A 5,544-nucleotide genomic window follows, 5' to 3' on the forward strand; every position below is an offset into this window, starting at 1 on the left:
ATGCAACAAAAGTTTGAAAAGTTAAATTTGGTGTTGGGGGAAGTGAGGGATAGGATGGATCAACAAGGTGTAGTAGTTAGAAATCTACAAGGTGTGAGAGATAGGAGGAGTCATGAGCCTAGTAGTATTGAGAATGGGTATGAGTATGAAGAGTATGGTGAGTCTCTTGTTGCCAGACGTGCTCTCAATACACAAGTTAAGGTGGATGATATAGTGCAATAGAGAGATAACATTTTTCATACTAGATGCCACATTAACAACAAAGTATGTAGTATGATTATTGATGGAGAGAGTTGTACTAATATGGCTAGCATTACTTTAGTTAAGAAATTGAATTTACCTACCTTGAAACACCAAACCATAAAAGTTGCAATGGTTGAATGATTGTGGAGAGGTTAGGGTGAATAAACAAGTGCTATTTTCTTTTTCGATTGGGAAGTACAAGGATGAGGTGCTTTGTGATTTAGTGCGTATGCATGCTTGCCATATTTTGTTAGGGAGGCTGTGGTAGTATGATAGAAAGGTAATCCATGATGGGATCAAGAACATGTATAGCTTTGTAAAGGATAGAAAAACAATCAAATTTGATCCTTTAACCACAGAATAGGTTCATGAGGACCAACTAAAGTTGAAAAGTAAGATTGATAAAAAAAAAAAAAAAAAGGAGTGAAATTGAGGTTGATCAACAAAGAAAGAGAGAAACTGAGATTGATCAAAAAAGAGATAGTAAAAGTGAGGTTGAGCGAAAAAGAAAGAGTGAGAATGAGAGTGAGGAAGAAAAAATTAGTGAGACCTAAAATGAGAGAGAGAGAGAAAAATGAGGGTGAGGTTGAAACGTCAAGAAAAAAAGAGAGTGAAAACAAAAGCGAGAGTGAAAACAAAAGCGATTGTGAAGAGGGTGAGAGAAAAATAAAGAAATAAGTAAGTTTTTATGCTAATGCAAATTTTACTACTAACCAACTTGACAAACCTTTGTCTAATATTGTTGTCTCTTTGTTGCAGGGCTATGAGATCATGATTCCTATTGGTGTGTTTAGTGGATTAACACCTGATGAGTGTGCAAAAGTGCACTTTAAATATCCTATTATTGGATTAAAATGCTAAAATATGAATAGATATCATAGAAATTAATGTGTATTCTTAAATTGAGTTTCTATTTACGTTGAGATATTCCAATGCAGTTTTTTTATGTTTAATTTTAGAGTTTATAAAAGAGCAAGTCAAATCCAGTCAAATTCAAAGGAGGACATTCATGGGGTTTGAGAGTAATTTGAAAGAAAAGAAAAAAAAATCACAAAATGAAACCACAAGAAGCCCAAGTCTGAAATTCGCTAGGAGACAGTCTGGACATACTTTAGTTTTTTAATTGTAACTTTTTACTCACATATCTGATTGATGAGATTTTTTATGCATTAGGAATCTATCTTAAAAGGCTATAACTTTGTCTCTAATAAGGATTTCCAAATTTGAACTCTTGATGAGTCCTAAAATTTAGGCGATTTTTTTTTATGCAGAAATTAATAGGACATTAGGGTTTCTTTCCTACCCTATATAAGCATATCATCAGTACAAAATAGGGGGATGAGAGGCATAAGAGGCAGATTTGAAGAGATGAGAAAATTACTTCCAAGGCCATCGTTCACTTCAGTTTTCTTTGGAGATTTTTGTTGTCCAGTATATTTATGGGTAACATAATTCTCAAGTAGGGATAGGGATGAACTTGCACATTAGATGATATTTTTAATTTATGTATTTGATCTTCAATTACTAAAACTCTTTTGTTTTATCATTCTCAATTCATCGTTGATGTTTTCTTCTCCGAATAATCATAGAATTTATTTTATTTATAGATTCAGTCATGCTTTTTCTATTGAATGGATTAGTTCTTTAATTATGTTTGGATCACTTATTTATCTATATTGATTTAGTTTTTTGCTGCAATATTGCTCCCTGAGTATATTGTTGTCGCTGGATTTTCTCAATAGGGATAATAATTTACGTATTTTAAAAGTGGTGAATGATTTTTCGAAATGTTATATTTGGGTTAATTTTGGTTTATAAATCTATACATTTCGATTGGAAATTTCAAGAATTGAGTTCCCAATTGAGTTATCCAATGAATTAAGAATAATTAAAATACTAGATTTGTGCAAGGGATTCCCGACGGTCTATTGTTCGTCAAATTTGAGTATTTTTTTCGTTAATCATTTTGCTTCACTTTAATTTACATTTGAAATTAATCTTTGTTCTCCATTAATCATCTAATATTTTTATTTAGTTTCTTTGTTCATTTTGCTATTCTTTTAATTTGTCTTTTTGTGGAATCGACACCCTAAAGCTGTGCTACAACTACCGCATTATTCTTTGGGCGTAATCAAATTTTGGCGCCGTTGCCGGGGAGATAGTAGGATAATTTTTAGATGGTTTTTAATTCAGCAATTTGTAAAGGCGGTAATTTCGTTCCCTCTTTTAACTTTTTGCATCTTTATTTTATTTTATTTTTTTGCTTAGAACCTAATTTTTCTAATAATTTATTTGATAATTTTTCTAATTCTGAGGAAATGAGTGAACATGAAGATCAACCTACTAGGATCCTTCAGAATTACCTCCATCCTACACGCATAGCCACACCATTATGCATCATGTTTTCAGCTAGTACTCACCAATTGGATTTTAAAATAGGGATGATACAGTTACTCCCTATTTTTCATAGCTTGGAAAATGAAAATCCATATGTGCATATTAGAGAGTTTGAGAAAGTAGTTGTGACGACCCGCTTTTACGTGTATTTTCACTGAAGGGTTATTTTTAATTTAATTAATATAGTTGTTTATTTATTTTAAATTATTGTGTTTTAAATTGGTTTTTATTTATTTGATGTTGTGTTTTATTTATTTAGTCGTTTTACGGTTTTTAAAATCGTTTTCGGCGGATCTGTTTTGGTTTCCGGAATGAGGACTGGACCTCATTTCTTTTCCATCATCTTTTCTTTTTCTCTTTTCATTTTCTCTTTCTTTTTTTCTTCTTTCTCTTTTTTATTCTTTTTCTTTCTTTCTTTTTCTTTCTTTTCTCTCCTCCCCGGTTCTCTCTCCCGCGCGCACACTCTCTCTCCTCTCCCTCATGCCGTTTCGTCCAGCCACCCAGGGCCGCCGCTCGCCGGCGCCGTGAGCCACACCACCCCCACCATTTTCTTCCCCTCCCTTCGGTGAACCACCCCACCAAGTTTCATCCCCAACTGTGCTGTCGTTTAGCAGGAAAAAGCCCATCAAGCCACACGGTTTTTGCTCCGATCTGCCGCCGTTGCTCCACCTTCGGCCACCACCTCTTCACCACTTCATCACCGACTCCTTGCCGTCCTAACCCACCCATTTCCGGCCTCTAACAGTCGTCGGAACAGTTCCCACGAGCTAGTTTCCGATTTGGGCATTTTAGCCCTTCAACCACCATTTTCGCTGCCACCCACGGCCAAACTCCACTTCCCTTAGCTTTATAAACATCCTTAGACTATTCCCTATTAATCTTGAGCCTTGGTTTGTCCCCGTTCAAAAGTGGGTATTTTATAACCCACGGCCACAGTGAAATTTCACTGTTACGTTGCTTTTCTTCCGCCGTTTGCAACGCCGGGAGCTTTCTAAAAATACCATATAGCGTTGTAAGTATTTTCCAAACTCTACTTTTAGATTTAAATATATTTTGCTCATTCAATAAATATTTATTTGTTGGTTGGCTGATTCCGGACTGAGTCTGAGGAGTTCGGGGGTCGGATGGTTTGAGGACGAAGCGCCTAGTTATGTTTGTTTGTGATTTGGTTGGTTATTCGTGCCATGAAGCGTGCGTTGCATATTGCATATTTGTGCATTTTATTTTAATCGAGAAAATCTCGTTTTATTGGCGTAAATGGTTTTTGGGTGCGTGTGTCTCACGAGCCCAAGCCGGGATGGGTTATTATCTCGGTGGAGCTCCTCTGGTCACTCGGGAGTGGATAATACTGAGTGACATCCCCTGGGTTGTCGCAGGGCAACGACTGGATTGCACGATACGGTAATGCTGTAGTGTCGACTCCGTGGTCCCTAGAGTGGCGGGAACTAGAGGATGGCCTGGCCAGGTACGCGCGGGGCGCGAGTCTGGGCATCGCTCGTTTAGGTGTCAAATGCGTAGTCATTACCTGCGGTGTGGCACAGAGCCAGGGTGTGCGGATGATCCCTAGGGGAGATCATGGTGCATGCATAATTGGATGGTTTTTATGGTTTTCGGATACGGGCCATTTTCTGGGAAAATGGCGAGGTTTGGTTTCGAGGCTTTTGATCCATTTTCTAGGAAAATGGTGGTAGCGGTTTTGGGCCATTATCTGGGATAATGGCGAGGAATGGTTTTAATAGTTATGTTTTTGGCATGCGTGGGAAAATATGTTTTATGGGACATGTGCATTGGTTTTTCTTTCATGCATATTGTTTGAGTTTTATATGTTTTTATCTAGTGTCATTTGGATTTTACTTACTTGCGGCACCATTTTTGGTTCCGTAGATTTTGGTGTAGAGTTCGAGGAGGAGGAGGAGGAGGCTGAGCCCGAGGATGCGGTTTTGCCGGAGTTCTGAGTGGAGTTTATGTTTTGTATTTAGCTTTTGAACTATATTTGTGTTTGTAATATTTTATTTCGTATGTTTTGAACAGCTTTGTATTAAACAAGAAAAAATTCTGGTACTTAGTTATTGACTTTGCTTTTCGTTGCTTGTTTCTTGTGCACTTTCGTTGCTTATCCACACACTTGGCACACGTCGATAGGGTGATGACCCGTGATGTCATCATCCGGACGTCTCGATTTTTCCGTGTCCGTGTATGGGGATTTGGGGGCGTCACAGTAGTTGCGGCTTTTCATAGTCAAAATACAACTGATGACATTGTGAGACTTAAGTTCTTTCCTTTCTTTTTGAATGATAGAGCTAAGAGTTGGCTATACTTATTGAGACCACAATCTATTGGGTCATCGAATGAGATGACTTAGGTCTTTTTTAATAAATAATTTTCCCAATATAAGACCAATGCTTTAAAAAGGCAAATCTTCACCTTTGCACAAAAGGATAGTGAGACTTTGTATCAGTCTTGGGAGAGATTTAAGGCACTATTAAGTATGTGTCCTCACCATGGGTATGAGAATTAGTGCTTAATGAGTTATTTTTAAGAGGGGCTTACACCTAGAGAGCGTCAATTTGTGGAGATGATGTGCAATGGTGACTTTTTACAAAAAGATCCTAATGAGGCCATAGAATACCTCAATGAGCTTGCTAAAAAAGCTCATATTTGGACTGGACCTAGTGCTACTGAGAGCACAAATACGTCACGACATGTACGAAACCTAAATGGTGGTGGAATTTACTATCTCAGGGAAGATGATAACCTAAAGGCTAAGGTTGAGATGCTCACTAGGGAGTTAGAGGTTTTAAAAACTAAGGACTTAAAGCCAACACACGTGGCTAATCATGCAAAGTTTTTTGGACCATGTTTTGTGTTTGGCGGGGTAGATCATCTTGCCCAAGAGTGTCCCAC

The 5,544-nt window shown here is 37.6% G+C and overlaps 1 non-coding gene across 1 annotated transcript; it reads right to left on the bottom strand.

Moving 5' to 3' along the window:
* Nucleotides 1-5,040: 5,040 nt before the first annotated feature.
* LOC122305915 lies at nt 5,041-5,148 on the bottom strand. Its single transcript, XR_006241347.1, has one exon. It is a non-coding gene; the product is annotated as a small nucleolar RNA R71 (small nucleolar RNA).
* Between the last annotated feature and the right edge of the window lie 396 nt (nt 5,149-5,544).

Source organism: Carya illinoinensis, chromosome 3, assembly GCF_018687715.1.
Source record: "Carya illinoinensis cultivar Pawnee chromosome 3, C.illinoinensisPawnee_v1, whole genome shotgun sequence".
Classification (NCBI taxonomy): domain Eukaryota; kingdom Viridiplantae; phylum Streptophyta; class Magnoliopsida; order Fagales; family Juglandaceae; genus Carya; species Carya illinoinensis.